The sequence below is a fragment of the Canis lupus genome, chromosome 10 (genome assembly GCF_003254725.2).
Source record: "Canis lupus dingo isolate Sandy chromosome 10, ASM325472v2, whole genome shotgun sequence".
Taxonomy (NCBI): Eukaryota; Metazoa; Chordata; class Mammalia; order Carnivora; family Canidae; genus Canis; species Canis lupus.
This window is the reverse complement of record NC_064252.1, coordinates 54,023,645-54,051,423: the sequence shown is the minus strand read 5'-3', so window position 1 is coordinate 54,051,423 and position 27,779 is coordinate 54,023,645. Positions and strand designations below refer to the sequence as shown.

The following is a 27,779-nucleotide window of genomic DNA, read 5'->3' as shown; positions in this document are numbered from 1 at the left end:
CATGAAATACTCTTGTATTCTACAGTTCCAGCCTCCCTTGTGGTTATATGGGAGCAATTTGAAAGCAATAGCTGATGGACAGTGAGAAGTGATTAATTTCCTCAAAGATGAGACAAATAAATGCCAGCATACTTTCCATGCTGCAGTAACATTCTACAGCACATGTTCTAGATGCATACTAGAGGTAGGAGACTTTATGTACCTTAAAAACAAATTCTCATTCTTAAGCCATTGATATCACTGTGTTTGTCTGTAGCAGCATTTAACATGAGTTCTTCTAACTAAAACAACTCTGTATTTTGCCAGTGAAATCTAAATAAATGTAATCTTTATCTCTGTCCTTTTTCCTAACACACACAAAAAAACCTTGGAGTGTTTTGCTCCTCACAAATTCCGTATTTGATTAACTTTGCAGTTTCATAATTCCATTTTATAACCTTATTTTCAATAAATTATTATATTATATAATTATGTACTAATTTAATTTTTAAATTTTGTTTAATCTCTAATATCTAATACTTATTTAAAATTCTTCCATATAAAACATAATAAAATTCTTCCATATTTTAATTTTATTTTTTTAGAGCACGCGAGAGAGAGAATGGAGGAGTGAGCAGGGGTGGGTGGGTAAAAGGAGATGGAGACAGAGAATCTTTTTTTTTTTTTTTTTTTTAAGATTTTGTTTATTTATTCATGAGAGGGACAGAGAGAATCTGAAGCAGGCTCCATGCCCAGTGCAGAGCCTTTTGCAGGGCTCCAACCACTACTCTGAGATCATAAGTCAAGCCAAAACCAAGAGTCAGATGCTTAACTACTGAGCCACTCAGGTGCCCTTCCATGTTTTAAAATCTTCTTTGCTTACTATGACTGCCTTCATATCAGTCCTACTTGCTGGCTTTATTTCCCCCTTGCTAGTTAGAACTTTAAGCAGTTCTTTCTGCATTATTTTGTGAAATTTAAAATCTTATTCCTCATGTATTTTAATATATCTTTGTTGCACTAAATGAGTTAATTCATACAAAGTGTTTATACAAGTTCTAGAATTGGATTTTCTGTTCTCTAATCGTTTCTACATATTCACCAAATGCCCTGAGTTGTAGAGGTTTCTGTATAGGACAGTTTTAAGGTTTCCCTGGCCAGGATCCCATACAGTTTACTGGATCTAGATAATATTTTGATTCATTTCTTGTTCATCCTGCCTCACTACTTTGGTATTAAAGCTTTTTGGCCCAGTACCCATTCATAGCACTGGCCATGGATTATGATTTACAAAGGCTGAGTATGTCCCACTCATATATCAGGGAAGCTTGATGGTTTTTGTGCTAAATTATCAAGTTTAGCACAAAGTGTGTGTGTTTCACAGGTCTAAGTTTTAGACAAGAATAACGGTCCCAGGTCCCCCTTGAGCATGAGGCCTACAGCTCTCTCTCCTGTTAAAACACCAGCCTTTAAGACTTATATCCTTTCCCTCATGGGCTACTCTCACTTCCTCGTTGTTTATAGCACCTGATGGTTTCCCTTGGAAGGACTTGCATTCAACATTACATTATGTGTTCATTGTTTGTCTTTTTCTTTTAATCTAACATTTTAATGTTTTTGAAATAGAAGGGGGAAATTCTTCATAAGAAATTAAATATCACTATAATATTTCTAGCATCACTTCTTAAATTAAAAAAATAACTTGAGATGAACTCATTTCTTAAATTTACTTTAAGCACTAATAGCCTAAAATTCTATTGTTTCTACCATCCCAGACCTCTCTGTACCCTAAAAAGAGGGGTACCATTTAATTACATTCAATAAGCCTCTTTACAATTTTCTGTGTAGAAACAATGGCATTAACCCTTGGATATTTCCAAATAAAATTCCACCCAAAGCCATTACCAACTCTAGGTGCAAATTTAGGAATTATTCTTAAAGAAGCAGATATACAAGACTGAGGATCTATAGCACGCATTTTGCTTCACTGTTATTCCCAGGCTCACTTAGTCTGCTACATTGTTTCATTTGTTTCCAAGTTCACAGATGACAGTAGACTCATCAATGAGTGAAACAAGAAGGTTTAAGAGGCTCCAGTTCTTTTTGGCTGGGGATGTATCTGGCAGTGACTACTTTGGTCCTTTGTCAGTTTTATTTTTCTTGCTTACTGCATCTCTCTGAGGACCTGGAAAGAGTAAAGATTAGGCCATCAAAGATAGCTCTGAGCCAGAAGGATGACCCTGCTTTCTTTCTTTCACATAGCCTGACCTAAAAGAAAACTGGATTCCAATCTCCCTGAATGATCTGATTTACCAATAAATCCTATGTCTTAAAGATAACTGTTCCTGCTTCGGTGCTTGACCTGAAACTTTATTTTCTCTACTGCTAACTACAAAATATCCTCTTGTAGAGGATTCTATCTACATTTTCTTCCCAACTTAAGCAAAAACTATTATATTAAGATGGATGGGTAAATAGATGGATAAACAGAGAGATAGGTAGGTAGGAAGGTAGGTAGATACATAGATGATAGATAATCTGCTTTATTAGAAGACACTTGTCACACATGTAACTATGCTTGTGACTATAGATTAAATGTAAAGAAACTGAGTGTAACAAAGGAAGTTCATATTCTTCTAATTCCAAAGCTTTAATAAAGAATTAAAGAATTCTGATTACTCAATCCCATATTTACTATTCAGCTTTACATTTTATACAAACTTTCTCCAATTCCTTTATCAGGTTCAGTGACAACATGAGCAACTCATTGAGAATTAGAATTCATAGCTCCTAAGAAGTGAGCACTGATTATTAACACATTTTCTCTCATTTCTATTAACAAGATTTCTCTCATTTCTATCAACCTATAAGCCTCACAGCTTTGCCCATCATTTTATTTCTTACATGTCCTTTCATTCTGTCCTACATATTGTTGTTTGGATTCCTACTTTCCTTTCTTTTCCAGACAAAAATACAAGCATATACTCCAGAAAATAACCTCATGGAAAAGGCTGCCAAAATCACTGTCAGACTTCCATATTACTGCAAAAGTTCAATAGCTTTGTTAGTTCCTCTGCTGGAGGCAGTCTGAAATAGGTAGAGAGAAATTTTAGTTTGCAATGAATAGTGTGTCGTAGTGAGAAGTGAAAAGCCATTTTGTTTTAGGCTAAAGGAAGTTGCTCTGAAATGTTGAAAGACTCACTTACCAGACTCTCAATTTCTAGCAAACAGCATGCTGCAGGTCCACATAAAACACTTAGAATTCAATGTTTCGTCTTCAAACATATGTGCCGCAGTTAAAGCCTATTGCTACTCTCTAGTATAGAATATTGGTTGGGGGAAAGTACCATTCCTCAGGCGTAAGGAAGGAAATACAGTTGATGGAAAAAGAACAGCAAAACTTTCATAGGTATAAATTTCTAAGAAACAATAAATATCTGAAGACACAATCATGATTTTTAAATGGAGCAAATAGCTGTGGCATTCATCTAACTGTTTCAATGTACATCTGTAGATTAATTTAATTATCCTACTCTAGGAAGTATAGATTTCCATGGGGTTCCATGATAGCATGGCCCAAGTACAGGGTTGTATGCTGTTAGATATCCTACCTTAAAGACCAGTCATATGCAAACTGTTTTGTTTTCTTTTTCCTGAGAATGTTTTCAGCTCCTCCTGACAAAGTTCATCATCTCCTTCACCTGGTTACTATAAATTTCACTTATGTCTACTGGAGTTTTCATCATTTCATGTTTTTACATTTTTTAAGATTGTATTGGTATAAGATATAAAAAGTCTGTAGTCCTGCCACATTTATGTCCCTTGAAGACAACCACTTAAATTTTAAATTTTCAGTTATATAAAATGTATCTTAATATTTTTAGATAAAATGATTATGCAGGTATTTATTGAATTTGTTTCAGGGATTATCATTGGCTTTTTAAAATGGAAAATCAGAATAGTTACCATGTCCTCCAAAACATTATACTGATGCAAATGTTTTTCTTTTCTCCAATATAGAATCTACTATAACTATATTGTAATTGTTTATAACAATCTATAATATTATTTATAATATTGTGATATGTAATATTTATCTACAATTGAATGATACAGAGTATTTTGATTACATTTCACTTTTGTATACTATTTTATCTTTTCTGGAGTTAATAATTACCTTTTCCCCCCATTTTCTTAGCTGTCTTGATGTGACTACTGTAGAAAGTATAAATCTACTCTCCATGTATTTAAACCTATAAAGCAATCTCTCAGTTTCTCTGTGTTCTTAGAGATAGCCCTCTCAAATGTTGGTCCTGATTTTATCTGGACCATTTACTCTCTAGGCTTGAAATACAGTTGCATTCACAAAATCTCCCAATACTGTTCTCTTGGGGATTGCTTCATCACTTTGTGGCATTGGGCACTCATTTTTTTCTTCCTCTCCCTCCATCCCCTTCTTCTAGTATAGCATATCCTCTAGGAATTAAAGAAAAAATACATGGGATTTTTTTTGAGAATGTATGTCTTATTTTTTTCTCCTAATATTATATTTGAAATATACTTCTAATGGGAATAGAGCTCCAGTTGAAAATATGAAGGCACTATTCCATTTCATCCAGTTCCAGTGTTCACTGCTAAGAAATTAGATACTGCTCAAATTTTTGAGTTGTTGCATGTGAGTTTTTTTTTTTTTTTTCTATGTAAGTGTTTACAATCTGCTCTTTGAATCCAACATTCTGCTGTTTGATAGTGATGCATATATACCTGATTTGGGTGTTATCCACAGTAAGTAGACTCTCTTTCTTTCTTTCTTTCTTTCTTTCTTTCTTTCTTTCTTTCTTTCTTTCTTTCTTTCGACTTTATTTATTCATGAGAGACACAGAGAGAGAGGCAGAGACAGAGGCAGAGGAAGAAGCAGGCTCCATGCAGGAAGCCCGATGTGGGACTTGATCTGGGGACCACAGGATCATGCTCTGAGCTGAAGGCAGATGGTCAACTGCTAAGCCACCCAGACATCCCTCTTTTTTCTTTTCTTTTCTTTTCTTTTCTTTTCTTTTCTTTTCTTTTCTTTTCTTTCTTTTCTTTTCTTTTCTTCTTTTCTTTCTTTTCTTTGTTTCTTTTCTTTCTTTTCTTTTCTTTTCTTTTCTTTCTTTCTTTTTTCTCTTCTCTTCTCTTCTCCTTCTCTTCTCTTTCTCCTTCTCTTCTCTTCTCTTCTTTTCTCTTCTTCTCTTCTTTCTCTTTTCTTTCCTTTCTTTTCTTTCTTTTTAGTTTTTATTTATTTGAGAGAGAGAGAGAGCATGAGCAGGGTGTAAGAGGGGCATATAGAGAAAAGCAGACTCCCCACTGAGCAGGGAGCCTGATGTAAGGCTGGATCCCAGGACCCTGAAATCATGACCTGAGCTAAAGGCAGATGCTTAGCCTACTGAGCCACCCAGGTGTACTTTTGCAGGCTATTTCTATTTAGGAAATCAAATCCTTATTTTTAATATTTTATTATTGCAAAGTGTCTCTTTTATCTTTGATTATAATCATTTTCTTGGAATCTATTTCATCTGATTTAGATATAACCATTCTAATTTTGTTATGATTCTTGTCTGCTTAGTGTATCTTTTCCTGTCACAGCCTTTACTGTCTTTCAGGTTTTGTATTTAAAGGGTTTACACTTGCTGTTGATCTAGTTTGTCAATCTGTATCTTTTATTTTGAGTATCTAATTTAATTTATATTTAATGTAATTATTGATATAGTTGAGTTTAAATATAATAGTTTACTATTTGTTTCTATTCCAATTAATCTCTGCTATCACCTTTTGTATTTATTACTTTTTGTATTCCATTACATCTCCTCCATTAGGGAACTGACTATAGCCCTGTTCTTTATTAACTTATTTTGTGGTTTTTCTAGAGTTCACAGTAACCATCTTTAACTTATTAAAATTTATTCTCAAATATATCATTTCATAACAGTATAATCTTTTCAACTTTGAACATCTTTAAATTATTTCTTTGCGGGATCCCTGGGTGGCGCAGCGGTTTGGCGCCTGCCTTTAGCCCAGGGCGCGATCCTGGAGACCCGGGATCGAGTCCCACGTCGGGCTCCCGGTGCATGGAGCCTGCTTCTCCCTCTGCCTGTGTCTCTGCCTCTCTCTCTCTCTCTGTGACTATCATAAATAAATAAAAAAAAAATATTTCTTTGCTAAGTAATCCCTCTGTTGCCTCAGCTATTTGTTCTTTTTTCTTACTTTCAGATGGTGCACCTACTGGGTCAACTTTTTGGTTTCCAAGCCTTCTCTCTTATGTGTCAAGTTGTGTCTCTGTGTAGAAGTATTCTAATTCAGGGTGATTTTCTCATCCTTAATTTCAATATTTCCCTTTTATATTTTGTTTTATGCTATCTTATTTTAGTTTCAAAGGATAATTTAAAATCTGAATGTGTTTTTCTTATAGAAATATGTTTACTTGTATAATCCATATATGCTCTTTGGCAGTATTTATTACAATGTCTTTGGTCTATTTTATTTATGTTATTTTCCATTTCCTGATTTTCTATCTCTTCTGAGTATTTTCTCTCTTTACTTCCTGTCATTCATGTTAAGAAACATGCTTGAAGGGACAGACTCAAGAAAATGGGAAAAAAAATCTCTGCATGTATCATTGGTATTGGTTACCTTACTTCCTCTTGGTGGACTTTTCTGAGGTGTGAGGTAGCTGGGTTATTATGACTTTTCCTTTGAATGGGGTTAATTTCTGCAGTATTTTCAAAGCTAAATAGTGAAAAGTCACCTTTGATTGCTACACCGTTTTCATTATGAAAATCTACTTCAAGGGGCCCCTAAGTGGCCCAGAGGTTGAGTGTCTGCATTTGGTTCAGATGGTGATCCTGGTGTCCTAGAATCGAGTCCCACATGGGGCTCCCTGCAGGGAGCCTGCTCCTCCTTTCACCCTGTGTCTCTGTCCTCTCTCTGTGTGTTCTCATGAATAAGTAATAAAATCCTAAACAAAAAAAAAAAAAAAAAAAAAAACGAAGAAAAGAAAGAAGAAAGAAGAACGAAAGAATAAAGAAAGAAAGAAAGAAAGAAAAGAAAGAAAAAGAAAGAAAAAAAAAAAAAACGAAAAAAGAAAAGAAGAAAAGAAGAAAGAAGAAGAAAGAAAAAAAAAAAAAAAGAAAAGAAAAGAAAGACAAGGAAGAAAGAAAGAGAGAAGAAAGAAAGAAAAAAGAAAGAAAGAAAGAAAGAAAGAAAGAAAACCCCACAAACGGAGGAAGGACGGAAGGAAAGAAAATCTCTTCAACTATGGGGGAAGGATCCCAATTTATCCTTTTATTCAAATTTATAAAAACTAAATCTATACCATCCCCTGAGGTCTTGAGACCTAAGTTTTAAAATTTGTAAACAATTTTCTATTTTCACGTTCTCAGACTAATGTCCTTTCTTTTAAATTAACTAGTCTGGGAACATGAAAAAAGAAAATTGTTTGCAAGTTTGTAAAACTTAGGTCTTATGACCTCAAGGGGATGGTAAGATATTTAGTGTATATATATATATATATATATATATTAAATATATATGAGACATATATATATAGTATACTATATATATACTATATATATATATATATGAGAGACACAGAGAGACAGAGACAGGAGGAGGGAGAAGCAGGTTCCCTGTAGGGAGGCCAATGTGGGTCTAGATTAGATCCTGGACCCCAGGATCACACCATGAGCTGAAGGCAGATGTTCAACTGCTGAGCCATCCAGGTGTCCCATTATTTATTTATTCTTGAGACACAGAGAGAGAAGCAGAGTCATAGGTAGAGGGAGAAGCAGGCTCTCTGTGCGGAGCCCGATGGGGGTCTCAATCCTAGAACTCCAGGATCACGCCCTGAGTCAAAGGCAGATAGATGCTCAACCTGAGCCACCTAGGCGCCCCTGTCCTTTTTTCATATATATCTCATACTTCCCTTCTCTGAGCCTTCTGAAGATTCCATGATGTCTTATTTATGTGCTCCCCCTATTCCTGACATCAGTTTTCATTTTCTCTGATTACTCAAGTCAGTTACCATTCAGGTAACTAAATGCAAATCCCAAAATCATTTTCCTGGAATCCCTTTTTTCATTATGTTTGTCCTTAAATATTTTCTCTTTTTATAGGTATTATAAACTATATTTAAAGAAATTGTTTTCTCATTTAAGAATTCTGCTTTCTCAGCCATTCTAATGTTTAATCAGTGATTCAATAAGTTACTGTTAACTGGCTACCAGCTAGTTAGCATTCTGACCCTGGCCTCAAAGAACTTATATTCCATTGAGAACAATATAATCAATGTTAAAAAAAATAGAGCAGCACACTTTATATTAACAGGGTAAATAATATAATTGCAACTCAGAAAAGAAGAAAATAAGTGTGGGCTAAACATTTAGAGAGGACAGAGAAGAAAATGTAGGTCTTGTATGGATTCTTAACAAATGGAATACATTTGGTCTTTTCTGGATTGAAGAATAAATCAATAATGGTATTGAAGAACATTTATGAAATGCTTATTCATAGCCAGGAAATATACTAAAACTTTGCAAACATTATCTCATCTAATCCTTAAAACAAATATATGGGCTAGTTACAAATATCTTCTCCATTTTTATAAATGAAGAAACTATAGTTTGGCAAAGTATTTGACTCACCTAACATCAGACAGCTAATCAAAAGGTGAATCAGCAATCAAGCTCAAAAGTCTAACTTCAAACCCTATGCTCTCAAACAGTAGGTTATATTGATATTTGTATAGATACATCTTAAATTTAACAATGTATTTAAATTCAATGTAAGCATTTTCACAGACTCTTTTAGGAAGTCAAATATAATTTTAATTATGACAGACAATGACAAGGAAATGTGGACTGGTTTATAATATATTCAAATTGAAGACGACACTTAAACTTCTCTCGTTAAAAATTAGTCTATTGAGACTGAGGGAAAAACTTCAACTTTAGACTGAAGGTAGATAAATCAACAAAGCAATGACCTGACATAGGCTACCTTAACTTACGCCTGTTGGTAAATGTAATCAGCAAACCTTGAAATGAAAATGCCATAGAACATTATTGATATTATCCGCCCCCCCAGACATACAAAATTCTCAGTAAGAACACAAAGAATGTAAACAAACAAATGAAATGGAAAATACATAGTCAGAAATGAATCTGTATGTAAATTCTATGTAAGATCTTTCCCTGTTATTCATGAAGATTCTACCAAAGCACAACTTGTTACATTGTACGCCTTTGAAATACAACAACTTAATACATCAGAAGCCCCCATTGCAAAAGAGCTAGTCAATCAGGCATGTGATGGTGTCTGCTTCCATATGATGACTGCTTCCACTAATTACTAATTAACAGTTTCCATAGAGCTAAGAAGTACGTTCACTTACTGACAAAATAACTTCCTGACACATTTATTAGATACAGCTCTCCACTATTTTTGTACGTCCATTTATCAAATTTTAAAATACACATTTTTAAGTGGATAAGAAACTTTTGGTGCTTAAAACAGAAAAGCTTGATTCAAAAGAAAGAGGAGGATTGGAGTCCGGAATCCTAAGTGTGGGTCCTAACTCTGCCACCAACCCTTTATGTGTCTTGGGCAAATAATTTCTCTTTGGACCTCAGTTCCCTTGACCACCAAAGAAGAGGGTCAGACTGGATCTATAAGGTATTTTGCGACTTAATATTCAACAACTCCAAAAAAGAGCTTCATATATTTCCAGTTTAACAGTTTTTAACAGCAACTTGCAAATTCACGTGCCGTCTATGGTACGTGCTCCAATTTAGTTCCTGTGATTTTGATTCTGTTCTTAAGTGATAATGTATTCATCATTAATTAAATAATTAATCAAAAGTATCAGAAAGCAAGTCCATCCAAGAACCAAATGGAAAAAACTAGCGTTTTTTGTAAATCTCTGCTCCTGGGACCCTTAATAGAATTTAAAACAGTGATTATATATATATATATATATCTCCTGCCCATTTCAGGTGATTTCCAACTTTTTTCATTAGGTTTAACTTGGAAAGCAGTAATTTCTTTTAATTTTAAAATGGGCTGTAAATACCTGTTGTCATTTTTTATATTATCAATATGACTATCTGGCTATAAATTTAATCCATTCAAATTAAATCCATTTGGTATGGCAGTTCTTCTGGCCAAATGACCAAATGAATTTGCTTTTGGTTAGAAACAAGTGTGCCTTCATTACATTTTACATCTTCCAGTGGCTTTCATTTCAAAATAAGTGTGCTAATACAAGTCCCATGGGATTTCACTTCTGAATTCAATTTCAAAGATAGATGGATGGATAGATAAATAGACAGATAATGGGAAGGCAGGCAGCTAGATATGGCACTGAGGAATCTGCAATGAGCTTGTTACTGATTCTCTGTTTTGTTTTTGGTTTGTTTGCTTTGTTCTGTTGTAAATTCATAATGTTTTACTGCCAATATACCCTCCTTCAGGAGCCATACATTTTTAAATTATCCTTTTAATTGGTGCCCAAGAATATGGATGGGACTAGTAGGATTCTGGAAGGCTGAACAATTTGCCTTTTCTTAAGTAACCTGGAAGGAAGGCGATTGTGCTAAGTATGGAGATGGGAAAGAATCTTCAATTTTTCAGTAGATCTGGGTTTCAGAATTGCAGAACTCTCAATCAGATCAATTTTAGACAGAAGTTCATCAGAAACATGAAAATCTGATACCCCATTCTCTTAAAAACAATCTGTGTCATGTAGTCTCTGAAAAGTCTTTGTATCCCTCAAGAATAAGCACACCTGGGGTTGAAGACATCTGTTATAAAGCATGATTCATTCTTCATCCTAACAAAATTACTTCGCCTTTTGACAAGGTCAGAAATTATAAAGTGAAGCTAAATAAAAGAGTTTATTCAAGAAGATTTTAATGCATCAACAGAGTCCCTTTAGTCTATCAGTCCAGGAAAAGGAGACACCGCATTTGTCTATGGTGATGCAATTCAGCTGAATTTGATTAACTACTTGAAGGGAACTGTCAACATCTCTGTGAAACTAATCTGAAATACTCCATTTCCTTAAATGTATTTAATTGGGTTGGGGCCTCAGGGCATATTTTTATCAGACTTCTAGTGCTTCCTAGCTAATGCCCTGTCCTGATGTTTCAAAAATCTGTCTTTCCCATACTATTTGATCTGTCTTTTATGTCTCAAAGCAGCAGCTTAGAAGGCATGAGCACACATAAAGCTAGCAGCCACAAATTACACAAGCGTTTCACTGATTTAAGTCTATATTGATTTAAATTATTATGGAAAGATTTATATTCAGAGTTCAGTGTGTGTCTGTGTGTGTGTGCATGTGTGGAGACAGAGAAGAAAGGAAGGGAATTTTTTAAAAATAAAAGTAAAAGTCATCCTGTTGGTTCATAGCTAAAGAGTTATTACAGTAATTTCTTTTTTTTTTTTATCCCTGATCTGTTTACTGTGGTGTTTATTCCTTTGCTTTCCATTTTTCTGTTCCTTATAGATTGATGGATAAAGGCATAGACACATTATATACCTGTAAAATATGTGCAAACAGCATTTCAGAAATATTAATATACACTTTAGATAATAGTAAAGTATTTAAAGAGACTATTTCATTAGCTAAACTGGACATATGCAGAATTATTTGGGGGGATCTTGGAATCCATTTTATAACCACATGAACTGCATTGAGAAATAAAGTGGACATTCATCACAATAAAAATATATAAATAATCAATGTAAGTGTAGATTTGTATGCCATAGAAACTTGAAGAGATGTAAATATATTACAGAATATGAATTCAAAACTGAAACACTAACATATAATTTTTAATCTTCCATGGTATGATGGAGGCAAAAGCAACCTTCCTATACAGATATGTAAAGAAGTAGTGTAGAAAAAAAGAATTATGCAAACCACAGGCAAATGTGTACTGTGTTATAGGACCTCAGTCTTAAAAGCACAGTGATATGATGGTGAAGATTTTAAATTTATATTTCCTTATAGTGTTTCTTACAGTATCATTAGCATTTTTATTACAGATACATGTTTTTGGTTTCTAGAATTTGCATCACTTTTTCCCAAAATGCAATATATATTTAACTGATTAATTCAAGATAATAGAATGATTTTCTTTCCTTTGTATCCTCGCTACCTCCTGATTGATTTACAGTGGCAGGAAACCACACTCATATCTTACTTAGGCAAAGGAATCTATGCTATCCATTTAGATTAAAAAAAAAGAAGAAAAAGAAAAACAACAATAAAAATAAACCACTTGAAGCTCTAGAATGCCATCCTTTTCAGTTTGTTACTTCAGAACTGTCCCAGGGATGCCTGGGTGGTTCAGTGGTATAGCATCTGCCTTGGGCTCAGGTTGTGGTCCCAGGGTTCTGGGATCGAGTTCCACATTAGGCCCCCTACTGGGAGCCTGTTTCTCCCTCTGCCTATGTCTCTGCCTCTCTCTGTGTCTCTCTCATGAATAAATACGTAAAATCTTAAAAAAAAAAAAAAAAAAAAACCTGCCTCAATGTTATGTAGTAACATTCATGCATCTTTAGTTCTTCAGTTAGACCAAGGCTATGGAGCCTCTTCCCAGGATATGACAATTAACTTACTGTTGTGATTATTTTCCTGAAGTATTCCTTTTTACTACTTATCTCCTTTCCAGGAACTAAACACTCCTAACAAGGAATAATACACACTTAAAATATCCACAGAATTCTCTTTATCTGAACAGAACTTTAGTATAAGTAGTTGGTAGACTTCATGGCTTACTTTCCAAGCTACTACTGACTGAACCTCTGGAAGCAGTGATGTCCCTGGATATATGGACAGTGGGGAAGAAAGCTCACCAACCACCCTTCTCTCATTATAATAATCTGTTTCAGTCCTGACTTTCTGGAGATAAGAACATTTTTCCAGGTTTCCATGTTTGATATCAGGCCACATGGTGTGCTTCCTTGGGCAGTCTTCTAAAATGAGTAGGCAATGTCACTTTGTCACAATTTCAATGGAAATACTCATTCCATCTTCACCCCTGCTTAAAAGAGACTTTTTACTCTTCACAGTTATATTTGAGAAAAGATACCAGTCCCTACTTTAGAAGGTAAAAAGTGTTAGAAAGTAGATTTTTCTACCTTATGCACTTGGGGATAATAACAGCTTTTCTCAGGGCTAAAAAGTGCAATTATTCATAAGATTAATTTCTCATTATACACGTTATTGTATAATGCAAACTAAATACATCTTAACATATAGGGACTAATATCCTGACCAACAGAATGCATTCAGATTAGATAGATAGATGATTGATAGATAGATAAATAGAGAAACAGAGAGATACAGAGAAATACATTCACTAGATAAAGGCATGTATACTGGCAATGTTTTATGTGAAATTTCTAAAATGTAGTCTAATTACCAGACTTTAGCACTTCAGAAAACATTAAGAAGGTTTATTCCTGAGAGTTTCCTTGTGATTATACCAAAATAGCAATTCAGTGCATTTATTTATTAGAGTAAGTAATTAAAGGAACCAAGATGTTTTGCAAATATTAATTGCCCTGTAAATACTAGCATTTTCATAGTATAGATGTTCTGGAAGAATGATAAACTAAGAAACATGAAATTGCATTTCCTTACTTTGTAAGTCTTTTTTTTTTTTTTTTTTTTTAAGATAAAACACAGTGCCCTTGTCAGAATCCTGAGAAGTGAATGTACACTGATGATAGACTGTAGCAGCAAGCTAGTGGCCATGGTAAAAGGCAGAAAGATGATCTCAGATCTCAAGCCAATTGACAGAAGCTAACTTGGTTTTAACATGGCTCTGACATGAAGGAACATTTTATATCACTACAGTTAAATGACAATCCAGTGTTACCTGCCATGAATAAAATAAAACTATAAATAATACAATGTAAATAAAACATTTTCTGCATTCTACTAAAAGTTCTGAAACAGAAGTCTACTCTCAGTGTATTTAAAAAATAAGAGAAATTAGAACATTTTAGAGAGGTACTTAAGGTATACTGGCACCAAGGTTACACTTTTTCTTTGATTAAATCAGTCCAATTTTCCATTAGAATTAATTAAAGCACTCCAGATAACAGTGGAGAAAGGAGGTACAGTTGTAGAAAACAAGTATAACATTGGACAACTTTGCCAATAATAGCCATTTACAGGCACTAGAAATCAACCAAAGTCAGACCAAAAATTGAGAAGCATTTGGTCTTTAAAAACTGCTGAGATGCTAAGAAATTACAAGCCCAACCTGTTGCCTTTCTATACTCCTCTCTGCTTGGTCACTGGAAACCATAGCACTATTGCCTTTGGGTTTGGGATAAACTAGCAACTACAGATAGCAGATCTGATTTGGGGTGAAAGCAGAGGATAAACCCATGTCTTTGTCTACTAAACTCAGCAGATTCAGTTTGAAAAACTGAGGAAAACCCATAATATGCGAGCTCAAGATGGTGGTCATGGTTCTAAAAGGGCAGCAGACAAGGCAGGAATTTAATGGTGAGAACCTGGAAGTGTCAGATCCATAGAAAGAAACTAAATTCATACATACCTGGCTGACAGATAAACTATGCACACATGGAGGTGATCTGAAAGAACCAAGACAAATCTAAAATCTAGGTCATGTTGACCATTTCCAGGAATTAAAATGAATTTCTCTACCCACATATAGACAGCTCAGTAGAAGGCAGAGCCTTATGGACTTGAGCTATCTAAATACAAACTCCACACAAATCATTGCCTGACCACTAACACAGAAAAAATATCAAAGGAAGCCAGGTAGCCAGGTAATAAAAACAAAAATTATATATAATATATTTATATATTCATATAATCATATATATATATATATTATATATATATGCATGATAGACAAAGTTTCAGTACCAGGCAAGTTTATAAAGTTACTAAAAACGACAACAAAAAAGACCCACAGAAAAATAAAATAGACTACAGAGCTACTTTAATATAGTAACTATATAACATTCAGTTTTAACCAAAAACTACCAAGCATAAAAATAAAAAAAAATATATATATATATATATGATAACATAGTAGAAATAGCAAAAATGGGAGCCAATAAAAACGAACTCTGAGTGAGCCTGGTATTCATCAGACAATATTTTAAAAGATTTATTTATTTATTTATTTATTTATTTATTTATTTATTTATTTATACGAGAGAGGGTGCACAGGAGGGTGGTGGAGAGGCAGAGAGAGAGGGAGAAGCAGACTCCCTGCTGAGCAGGGAGCCCAAAGTGGGGCTCAATCATGGAACCCTGGAATCGTGACCTGAGCTGAAGGTAAATGCTTAACTGACTGAGTCACCCAAGTGCCCTGTCAGACAATAAATTTAAAGTGGCTAATATAAAACTGTTCAAGGTAAATAGGAATGACGTATTTAAAGAACTAAGGGAAATGGACTAACAATAAACCACAAAAAAGACTGTGAAGAGAAAAATAGATATGGAAAAGAGACAAAAGAAAAAGTTACAATGAGGGGCATAATAATTGGACAGAATGTATATACCAGATGGGTTCCTGAATAGATTTGAGTTGAGAAAAGATTAGTGAAACAAGTAGACAGAAAATTACTAAAGATAAGGAAGACTAGAAAAATTCGTATAAACATTAGAAAGTAAAGTATTTTGGAACAAATGTAGCACAAGTAGTGGAATTCCCATAAAATGAAACTTACAAAGTGTTTCCGAAAGATATTAAAGGCAGCTTAAATGAAGAAGGAGACATATCATGTCCATAGGCTGGAACACTTACTATTCTTAAGAGTAGTTCATCCCAAACTGATCTACAGATTCAATGCAGTCCCTGTGAAAACCCCAACAGAATTTTGAGGTGGACCACATGACTCTAAGTTTATATGGAAATGAAACAAAAACAAACCAAGACCCAGAACTGCTACTATGTATTTTTATATATGTTATTTCAAAATAATTTGTATTTACTGGAGTCGCCAAAATTGTACAGTGTTCTCACAGCCCCCCTTCCCCTAAAGTTAGCAACTTGTGGGCAGCCCAGGTGGCTCAGTGGTTTAGTGCTGCCTTCAACCCAGGGTGTGATCCTGGAGACCCAGGATCAAGTCCCACATCCAACTCCCGGCATGGAGCCTGCTTCTCCCTCTGCCTCTCTTTCTCTCTCTCTGTCTCTACAAATAAATAAATAAAATCCTTTAAAAAATAAAAATAAAAAATAAAGTTAGCAACTTGCATAACATTCTTTTACTAAATTTCAGAAATCAAAATTGGAAAAAATATAATTACTTAATGTATATACTTTATCCATATTTCTTCAATTTTTCTTTTTTTTTAATTTTTTATTTAAATTCAATTAGCCAACATATAGTACAGCATTAATTTCAGATGTAGTTTTCAATAATTCATCAGTTCCGTTTAACATTCATTGCTCATCTTATCTTGTGCATTCTTTAGTACCCATTCTTTAGTTTTCCTACTGATGTTCTTTTTGTCTTTAGCCTTATCAGAACTTCTAGATGCTTTCCCATTGCCTTTTTTCCTCACCACCTTTACTAACAATATTTCATACTTTTTAATTCAGTTAGACTTAGTTTTCACTGTCTGCTTTCTATCCTCAGTTCTTACCACATTGTCATTAAAAAAAATTTTCATATACTAAAATTCACTCTTTGTAGTGTACAGTTCCATAGGTTTCATAAAGTCAGACAGTAATATATCTACCACCATAGTACCGTACAGCAAACTTGCATCAATATAAAAATTCCTTTTGTGCAAACATCTTTATAGCCTCTCTCTCCTCCCTCTCCAAAGCCTTTAGCAGGTATAGATCTCTATTCTGTTCTAGAATTTTTACCTTTTACAGAATATTATATAAATGCAATCACAAAATATGTAATCTTTGGGTCTGACTTCTTTCTCTTTACTAAAATATTTTTGATATTTATCCTTGTTGTGGTGGTAAATTTATAGTTCATTCCATTACATGGAAGTTTTATATATATATAAAACTTATATATATATATATATTTTTTTACCCAATCACCTGTTAAAAGACATATGGCTTATTTCTATATTTTAGAGTATATGAATAAAGTCAATTCAAATATCTAAACAGGTTATTTTATGAGCATAAGTTTTCAGTACACTTGGGTAATAATTATTTTTGTGCGGGTAATAATTAATAGCGTCATGGTAAAAATATGTTTACTCACACAAGAAACTACCAAGTTAGTTTTCCAAGATTGCTCAAACATTTTCACAAGTAATGGAAATGCTATCTTTTTCTGCCTCCTTGATAACACTTCATTATGTCATTTTATTTTTCTTAGCCATTTTAGTAGTTGTTCACAGGTTTCTCAGTATGATTTTAATATGCATGTCCTTAATGATTAATAATTTTGAGCATCTCTTCATATGCTCATTTGACATGTGTATATATCTTCTTTGAGAAAGTGTCTGTTCAAATCTTTTGTTCATTTCCTAATTAAAATAGATTATTTTGTTTGTTGAAGATTAGAGTTATTTTTGTATTCTGGATACAGTTAATATGAGATATATAATACATAAATATCTTCCCAAACTTTGGCCTGACTTTACCCTAAAATTTCACAGTGCAAGAAGTATTAATTATGATAACGTCCAATTCACCAATTAATTTTGTTTCTGTTTATCTATCATGCTTTTGATGCCATCCATAAAAACTCATTACAAAACCCAAGGTCATGTGATTTATTTTTCTAGATTTTTTTTTTTTTTTTTTTTGTATTTTACATTTAGGTCTACAATTATTTTAGGCAACTTTTGCTTGAAGGTAAGTATGTATCAAGGTTCCTTTTTTTTTTTTTTTTTTTTTAATGCCGAAGTACAACAGTTCCAGCACCACTTATTAAAAAGAATGTCATTTTTCAGATTGAATTTTGAATTTTGAGTGTAGCTCTGAAAAAATAATTATATTTGTGGAGATCCATTATATTATTGGGTTCTCTATTCCAGTTCAAAGATTAATCTGACTCTAGTTGGCCAATTCAATATTACCTTGATTAACATAGTTTTAGAGTAAGGCTTGAAATAAGGTAGCATAAGTCTTCCAAACTTGTTTTACTTTTGGAAATATACATACATACATACATACATACAATGAGTCTATGTTCAAATAATATTAAATTGTTTTAGCTTTAATATATCTATAACAGTTTATCCCCAATTCCTTCCTCCATCTTTTTATGTTTTAAATTTTACATACAAATACTATAATTACACAATAGCATATTTTTGCTTAAAATATTCAGTTATCTTGAAAAGCAAATAAAAATTTGAAAAATTATCTCTACGGATTCTATTTTCAACTCCATTTTTGTGTAGATCCAAGTTTCTTACCAATATCACATTCCTCTGCCCAAAGATCCTTCTTTATTTTATTTTATTCATTTTCATGGATCCTTCTTCAGAATATCTTGTAGATTAGTTCTACTGGCAATAAATTCTGATTTTTTGTTGTCTGAGAAAGTCTTCATTTCTCTTACTTTTTTTGATATGTATTTTCTTTGGGTATGTAATTTTGGTTTGAGCCTTTTTCTTCCTTTTTGAAACCAGCAGTTGGAAAATATTCATCCATTATTGTCTCGAATGCATGGTTTCTGATAAGACTGTTATAAATCTTATCTTAGGTTCTTATGTAGGTAATGTGTGTTTCCCCTTTCTTCAAAATTTTGCCTTTGTTTTCACTTTCAGCAGTTTGAATATATGTGCACAAATGAGGCTCTTTTGTGTTTGTTTTGTTACTTATCTTGCTTGGTGTTCTATAAGCTACTTATGTATGTCGTTTGGTGTCTTACTAGTTTTGAAAATGTCTTAGCCATTGCTTACTTACTTACTTACTTGATTAATTTATTTATTTGTGAGAAAGAGGGAGCACCACTGTGCTTGCAGGTACAGGGAGAGGGGTAGAGAGAAATGGAGAGAATCCCAAGAGGATACCCCACTAAGTGCAGAATCGAATGCAGGGTTCAGTCTAATGACACTAAAATCATGACCTGAGCCATCAAGAGGCAGACAAATGCTCACACCACTGAGTCACCCAGATGCCTCTTAACTTAGCCATTACTTCTTCATACATTTCACCTTTCCCATTTTTCTTTCTCCTTCTGAGAATACAATTATGTGTCTATTAGCTCATTTAATACTATTCCTTAATGTTAGATGTTCTGCTGTATGATTTTCTTTTGATTTCAGTTTAGATAATTTCTATTGACTATCTTGGAATTCACTGTCTCTTTCCTAGATGATGTAGAGCCCACTGTTAAGCCCATCAAAGGCAGTCATCCTCATTGTTTTACTTGTTTTCCCCCTGGGTTTTCCAATTGATACTTTCTTATTGTTTCCATTTCAATGTTGAAATTACCTATCCAATCTATACTTTTTCTTAGAGCCATTAACATACTAAAATAGTTATCTTAAATTCCCATGTGTTGAGTCTAATACCTGTGACATACTTCAAACTAGTTTGATGATATTTTTGTCTCTGTCAGACTATGTTTTTCTTGCCTTTTTGTAATGCCTTATAATTTTTTGTTTGAAAACTGGACATGACAGAAGACATTAAACTCTATCTATATCTATCTGCCTAACTACCTATATAGAATCTGTATTTATAAAATATACTTACACTTCACATGTGCGTGTCTTTCTTTTCAAAGGAACACAAATGTGGGGTTGTGTGTTAATGAAGTCAGGAGTTGGGGATTAAAGTTTGTTGTTACTACAGTTTCCTTCGGTATACCACAGGCTTCATATGCCTCTATCAGTTTGGATTATGGTTTGGTGTCCTAAGGGAATCTGTCCTAAGGGATTCCTCAATATCTGCTCTCTTGAGATAATCAAGTCTCTTGCAATTCTCTCAATGGTATTCCACTGTTATTTTGATTTAGATGTTGACAGCCTGGAGGTGAGGAGAGTGGGAAGATGGCATTCCCTGATGTTCTAATTCATCCTAAATGTCAGTCGGATTTGTTTTCCTTGTCTCAAGGCTTTGGTTTTCCCAAGAGCTCCTTCCCCACTATCTGCAGTGAACACTAGCACGCAATCTTACCCCTATCATGGGATAGTACTAACTCATCACTCCTCCTGCCCCTTTCCTCAGTTTAAGAGATTTCCCAACAGTGCTAATATAGTCAGAGTTTTTGTTCTACTTCCCTCTGCAAATTAAGGCTTTTTCTCTTTTATAGAGATAGCAGAGATGAATATAGCATGTCTCCAGGGAGACAAATCAGTGGCTGTTGTTTGTTTTTGTCTACTGTCAGTACCACCAAAAAAAAAAAAAAAAAAAAAGTTTTCTCAGATTTCTATCTGATTTCTCCTGTGAGTGGTTTCAGGGAATCCTGGAGGAAAAGTTCACAAAACGGTGGAGACCTGCCTATATCTGCCACCCTATGGACTTCAGGGTCTTGTACTATCCCACATTCACATTTTGAAAATCACTACAATTTACTAGCTTTTTTTCTTATTGGCTTATGTGGTATCCTGTGGTGTCTGTCCCAGATAAGCAAATGCTTAGATTGTGTTCTCCCACCCTCATATTTTAGGTTACTTGACTATACTGTGACCTCTTTTTATTAATGGGTTCAAGAAAAGTTATTAATTTTAATTATTTGCAGTTTTTACAGCTTGCTGTAAAAATTGGAGTGACACTTCCAGTTCTCTACATCTCTGAACTAAGACTATATGGTTTCTATTTCTTTTTTTGTTTGTTTTTGGAAACAACAAAATTAATATAAGATTGGTACTGTATTGTCTTTATATTCATTATTTTTATTTCCACAGATAAAACTAGTTATGCAAATAAAAATACAAAAAGATCAATTCAAACTTTACTAAAACTGTCTAATATACTAAAAATACACAAAACACCTACTTTCAATAATACATCTTTAAATTAAATAATCAAATAAATTGATTTTACCAATACTTTGGCCTTTCACATTTGTACTAGAGCTAAGATTTTCTAACTGGTTCATTAACATTGTTCCTCTGCATGTGCAATTAACTTGGTTGGGTGGGGGCATGAAGAGAAGACTGGAAAAGTATTGATAATGGAGAATCTGAATATGAGAAAAAAGACACCAAAAAGAGATAACTGAAGTTATCAAAATAGTGATGTTTGATCTTCAAACAACCTTTCCAATTTGTATTCTGCTTTCAAATTTAGAAATTTTATCTACAGTCTCCAAAGTGACAAGGATTCAGTAAGGATAACTACTGACTTTACTTTCTCAACTGTTCCTGGAAAATATATTTTTATCATATTAGGAAAATAATAATAATAATAATAATAATAATAATAATAATAATAAAATGTGCATTCTTGCTTACATTTAACTTTCTCCCAACAAAATCTGTTCATTCCTGGAAGAGAAATATAGATGGAAGAGTTTTGAGTAATTTGTTCAAAAAATTAGCATATGCAAAGTAAGCAATGGATGCTTGAATAGTCATAATCACATATGAAATATTAAAATTTTAGTGTAACTAGAAGTTGAATGCTTGTGTTAGTGAGAGATGACACTGGGCATAGGAATCAGGCCATATAAATAAGGGCCTGAAAGCCTGGCTGAATAATTTGGTTCTTTTGTAAAAGGCAAAAGGGAGCTAGTAAGTTTCAATTGTCATAATAAAATTTTTAGAAAATTAATACTAGAAGTGACATAGATGAACTGAATTAAGTGGCAGACCCACAATTAGAGGGCTGCCCCAGTGCTATTGGCAGAGAGGATAAGAGTGGGAAGAAGGAATCATCAGTGTTGTTAGGAAGCAGAACCAGATTCAGAAGGTAATTTTTTAGATATGACTAATAAGATGTGGTTCCTGACTAAAGAGAGAGGAGTAAGTTTTGAAAATCAGGTAGATGAAGAAGTTTAAAATTTACATCAGAAAAGAAGGATGAACATGGAGAACAGATTTTCTGAACATAAATCTATTTATCTCTAATTATAATTTGGCAGTTCTTAGATATGATCACTTTATTCTGTGTTCAGAGGCATTTCATTGACTTTGTTATAAATCTTTTGTTTTGTTGTTGTTGCTATTGTTTTAGCTACCCTATTTGTTTTCAAGAGCTATTACAATTTACTGATTAATATTTTTCCATAATATTCCACCCTTGTCCACATAGATGCAAACTATTGATTTATCTTCCTGCAGATATTTAAGGTGGTAATCTGTGACATTTCTTCTCATCTAAGTGTTCAATGTGGCTTTTCTGTTGGGGATTCTTTTTCAATCTTTGACTATTTTATTCTTTCTTATTCAATTTGGATCATTTCCTCAAGTGTCTACTGATTCTGAAGTATATTTTTATTTTTAAGAATTAAATATTTGAAGGTGATTATATTTCCTCATTCACTGCAGTATGAATAATTACTGGCTTCTCTATAAAATAATAAAACAGACAGTGTTTTTAGGATCTACCAAGTATCAGTATTTGGAGATATTTTCTCTTACTTAATTTTCTTTATTCAGTTTCTCTGAATAAGAATTCTCCAACGATATGCCACATTTCCTGGATGTAGAAGAGACAAGTCAGAGGGACAGTGGCACAAAATATCTAGACTTTCACTTTGTCTCTCTTTATAGTCTTGTAGTTCAACCTCCTTCTCAATATACTTGGTAACCCAAATTTCTGAGACTCATTGCAGAATTTAAGGATAAATTTGTGTACTTCTTACCTATAGTCTCATTAGTAGGGCTTTAAATTAGAGTTTACTGTTTTCTAAGAAATAATTTATCCCTCATCCTCCATGTCCTTTCATTGTTTTAAACATTTTCTCTTTAATTTATTGATTTCTATTTTCTATTCCTTTGTTATCAATGTCCTTGTGGGTTTTCTTATATTTCCTATTTATTTTCCATCATTTGGAAGGAATCTAGGAAGAGAGAGATTGTATGTATATATGGTTAAATTTTATTCACTTATTCTGTTATTTCAGAAATTTTATTTTTTCGATTAAAAACTCAATTCAGTCCTTAAAATTAGGACATTTAGGACACCTGTGTGACTCTGTCAGTTGAGCATCCAAATCTTGGTCTTAGGTCAGGTTTTGATCTTAGGGTTCTGAACTCAAGTCCTGTGTTGGGCTCCACTCTGGGTGTGGAGCCTATTGAAAAACAAAGAAACAGACAAACAAACTAGAGCATCTGCTCTACCTACCTCAGAGAGTGTCATATATTTATTATGATTATAAAAATATAAATGTGATGGCATTATTAGACATTCAAGTTAGTATTATCCTGAAGCTAACGTATAAACAAACCCTTCCTTTTTCAGCAGATGTGACTTAAACTACATTCTCAACTTGTGAAAAAAAAAAGTGTAAATCATATCAGCATGAAATGTTTATGGGTTTTCATGGAAGATGTGTGGCCTACATAGTACCCACAGAAAGTTTTCCCCAGTAGAGATATATTATTATGACTATCCTCAGAGCTTATGCAGTAAATTCCCCAGAGCCTTGTGCATAGCAAGGATAAAAACAAAGGGTATTTAGATTTTATTACTTGGCTGTCACTATCCAATTCCATAGTCTTCCTTTATTTCATAATTTATGCTCAGATTTTTAAAAATTAGGATTCAAAACTTGAAAAGACTTAGTCTAATTTTATAGAACACATACACATACACCATTTTCTATTTATCTACCTACCTATTTGGCAATGAACATTGAGGGAAAGAAAAAAAAGGAAATACATCAATATTTAACAGGATTGACTTTAAATACTGGATTACTGTATGGATACTTTATAACTTTACATATACTTTATATATTCTAACTTTTCAAGTTTCTACAATGAGTACATATTTTATATTCAGAACATAATTTATAATTTATTTTTAAACTAACTTCAGCAAATGCAGGACTGTTATGCCACAGAAATGAAGATCTCTAGTTATTGCTGTTTTAGGGCATGATAGAACAAATTTTGAAAAATCTGCCTTATAATTCAACAAATATTGACTCTAGTAATTTAATCAGTTGTTTATAAGAGTTTGGTTTTCAGGTAGGTAGAAATGAGAATTAATTTCTCTTGCAAAGAATTAATTACTCCTTTCTCAATCCCAGAGCGAGTTATAGAATATGTATGCTAAATGATGAGTAAAAAGACTCTTCCATTAATTCTCTGAAAACTGTGTGGCTCATAACATGAGAAAGTTAAAAATAATTTTTGATCACTTAGTTTTGAAGACCCAGTATTCCCAAGAATACAAGCAGATATTGGCTATAATTTACTATAAGATGAAGAATCAGGGTTTGGATATATTTTGCATAATAGACTTTGGATCAAATCTAGGCATGCACAATTATGTTTGGCCATCCTTAAAGCTGAACTCTGAGATACCATCACCCTTCACAGCAATACTATGTTATTTAAAGAGAACAAAAATACAGCAGAAAAAGTGTTGGTTGCATGTTAATAAATGGAAAATGCTGTTGTGTGTCTGATGAATTGTAGCTAAAACACCAGAAAGATGTTCTATATAAAATTAGCAATGTCACCTCTAATGACAAAACCAAGTAGATACATTTGCCTTAATAGAAAAATGGAATAGCCTAAATCTGTTTTTCAAAAGATCATCCTGAGATTTCTCAAAGTTGCCTGCCCCAAAAGGCCCCTGAATTCCTAGATATGTTTGCAAATAATCATGTAATATATTACATTGTTAATAAAATAAATTATAGAAGTGTTTGGTATCATTCTATCAGTCAATAAGGCTTCAAACATATTTTAAGTGAATAGTGAGTTTACTCTGTCTTGTAAATTTCTGCATACATTTGGAAGTCTCGTGCTCATATCATTTGCTCAGGCCATTGTAACAAAATAAACAAATAAACAAACAAACAAACAAAAAACAAACAAGAAAACCCCAAACCACAGACTGGATGGCTTAAACAACAGAAATTATTTTCTGATAGTTCTGGGAGGGTAAAAGTCACACAACAGAGTGTTATCAGAATTGGCTTAAAGTAAGAACTATCTTTCTGGTTTGCATACACCTACATTCTTACTGTGTCTTCACACAGCCTCTCTTTTTTGTGTATGTGGAGTGAGAGAACTGTAAGGTATCTCTTCCTCTTCTTACAAGGATACTAATCCTGTCATATATGAGTTCTACAGTTGTGACTTCATTTAACTTTAACCACCCTAAAAGCCCAAATTTTAAGTACCACTACAGTATGTTAGGGCTCTAACATATGAATTCAGGAACAGAGACACAATTCAGGCCACAGTAACACTATATAATTAGTGACTTATTTACTAATCACAGGACAAGTTCAAAAAACATTTTAATTTAGAATTAGAACTGAGTAAGTTATTTGCAAATGGATAAATTCTGTAAAAGACAGTATTCAAAAGTCATTTTGAGGGGCACCTAAATGGCCCGGTTGGTTGAGTGTCTGCCTTTGGCTCAGGTCATGATCTCACAGTCCTGGGATCAAGTCCCACATTGAGTGAGCTCCCTGCTCAGAGGGAGCCTACTTCTCTCTCTGCCTCTACCCCTGGTTCATGCTTTCTCTCTCAAATAAATAAATAAAATATTTTTTTCTTTTTAAAAAGTCATTTTGAAATTCAAAGTATGCAAATATATTTAAAGCATCACATGAAAACTTGAGCTTTGATTACTCTCATACCCTCATGAGAGAGGGGGCGTGAATGCGACTTCCATTTCCAAGAGTGAATACTGCCCATCCATAATAGTTACCAATATTGTGAGGCAAATAGAAGTAAACCAGATTCACAGCTACCTGACATCACTGTTAACAAGAACAATCTGCAATTGCACCAGGAACTTACAACAAGGTAACATTGTAGAATGTGATGGAATTCAACTTAATTGAAATGGAGGAAAGAGAGATCATGAATAATCAATCTTATTAATAACAATATTATAATGTTGGGAGTGTACTACTCTCCCCATAAGTAACAGTCCACCCCTTCAATTTAGAAAATTGTAAGAGACTTTGCAATTGCCTTTTTTCTCAGATTCCTAACAGAGGAAGAAGTAAATATCTAAGCTGGGAGGATAAAACATAGGGGTGGAATAGGATAAATCCTAAATTATTTCTAAATAATGTATGGATAAATAAATCTGAGTTGTCCCACATCAAGTCAGTATTGACTAAGAACTAAGTTAGCAAAATGAGATGCCAGTTGAAAAACTGTCCTTGACTTTTTAATCACTAAGCAAGGAACTGCTTAAGTCTGCAAATGTTAATGATGACTTCAAAAATCATTCATATTTTGCATAATAAAATAACAAAGCCAGATATAGAGAGCTTTGGATTTCATTTTCCTCACAAAAGGGCATTATACTAACTCAGAAATCAAGCATTTCCATGAAAATCCTTTGCAGAAAATATAACATGATGATTGGATTACCATTTATTTTCAGCACAGCTTAGAAGTTGAACAGATGGCAGACTTACCACCACTGTGAGTCTGATAACTGCATTGACTTTCAGTAATTTAAGACAAAAGATAGCACAGTTTAAAGGACGTTTTATCACAGAGAGGAGTTTCTGTTCAACACATGTATGGGGTAGGTATTCTGCAGGAAATCAAGAGATATGACCACAAACATCAATATTCCATCATTTGGAAATTCTTACAATATGATAAAATGTCTGGAACACCAATGACACATTTGGCTGAGCAAGTGGCAGATTAGGCTTTGAACCCTTCTACTTCTATTTCTTGGTACTAAATCCCACACTCAGATAAAGCACATTGCTTTGGATTTTTCACCTAAGATCCCTTAAATCTACCACTGGAAGTATTAAGAAGTTATGCCCCAATATTTATACCCTGGTGTCTATAATACACATTGTGCATACCCTAGACTTTCAATATCTCTGTCTTGGTAAAGCTAGCTGCTGATCTTACTATCTTTTTTTACTGGCAAAAGTACAGTGCCTTGGGAATAATCAAAACACTAATTGTAACACCAGAAACTTAACTCTTCTGGAATGTAGCTAATATATAAAGCTGGTTGCTGTAAGCAGGATATTTAATAAATAATGTTTTTCCTTATTTTTGAGGGGCAGAAATTATTAAAAATTTTGACTTCTGAATATGGTATGCTTATTTTTCCTTTTCAAAGGCTAAAATAAAGATATTTTTTAAGGCTAAAATAAAGTTCCTAAATCTTTTCTTTGAAAAAAAAAACAGTAACTTTGGACACCAAGTTATTTTATAGGCACTCTTCATATATTTTGAAGAAGTTTTTGTACAGTGATGTCCAATATAGGGTATGCTAATGAGCTTTTTAAAAATGTATCACATAAACATGGAGAACTCCTGTTAATACACCTATACTTAATTATATCTAGGCATCAATGATTTCAAATATCAGTAGGGTCCTGATATAAGTTGAAGAATTATTTGTTAGATTCTTTATTTCAACTACTGTGTGTTTTTGTATAAATCCATTTTTTTGCCTCATTGATTAACCCACAAGAATCCTAATTCCCAGAAAACTATTGTTTGCAGCATTTGGATGAAATATAAAAATATAAGATTAAAATCACCTCACTAATTTCTCTGTATTCTTTTTTCTCTCTCTTTCTCTTCCTATTATAGGCTCCAGGGTCTTTTTCTGGCCAGGAAATTTCTTTTCTTTCTTTTTATCTTTTCCATCCTTTCATGGTCTGTAACAAATAATGATTCAATATATACTCACAAACTTTCTTTTTCTCTC

At 33.4% G+C, this 27,779-nt stretch overlaps 1 long non-coding RNA gene across 1 annotated transcript; it reads right to left on the bottom strand.

Moving 5' to 3' along the window:
- Positions 1–1,697: 1,697 nt before the first annotated feature.
- On the bottom strand, positions 1,698–27,779 carry LOC125755953 (uncharacterized). The gene is made up of 3 exons (XR_007413607.1): positions 27,610–27,779; positions 21,401–21,433; positions 1,698–2,164 (listed from the first exon to the last, which is right to left on the bottom strand). It is a non-coding gene; the product is annotated as an uncharacterized LOC125755953 (long non-coding RNA).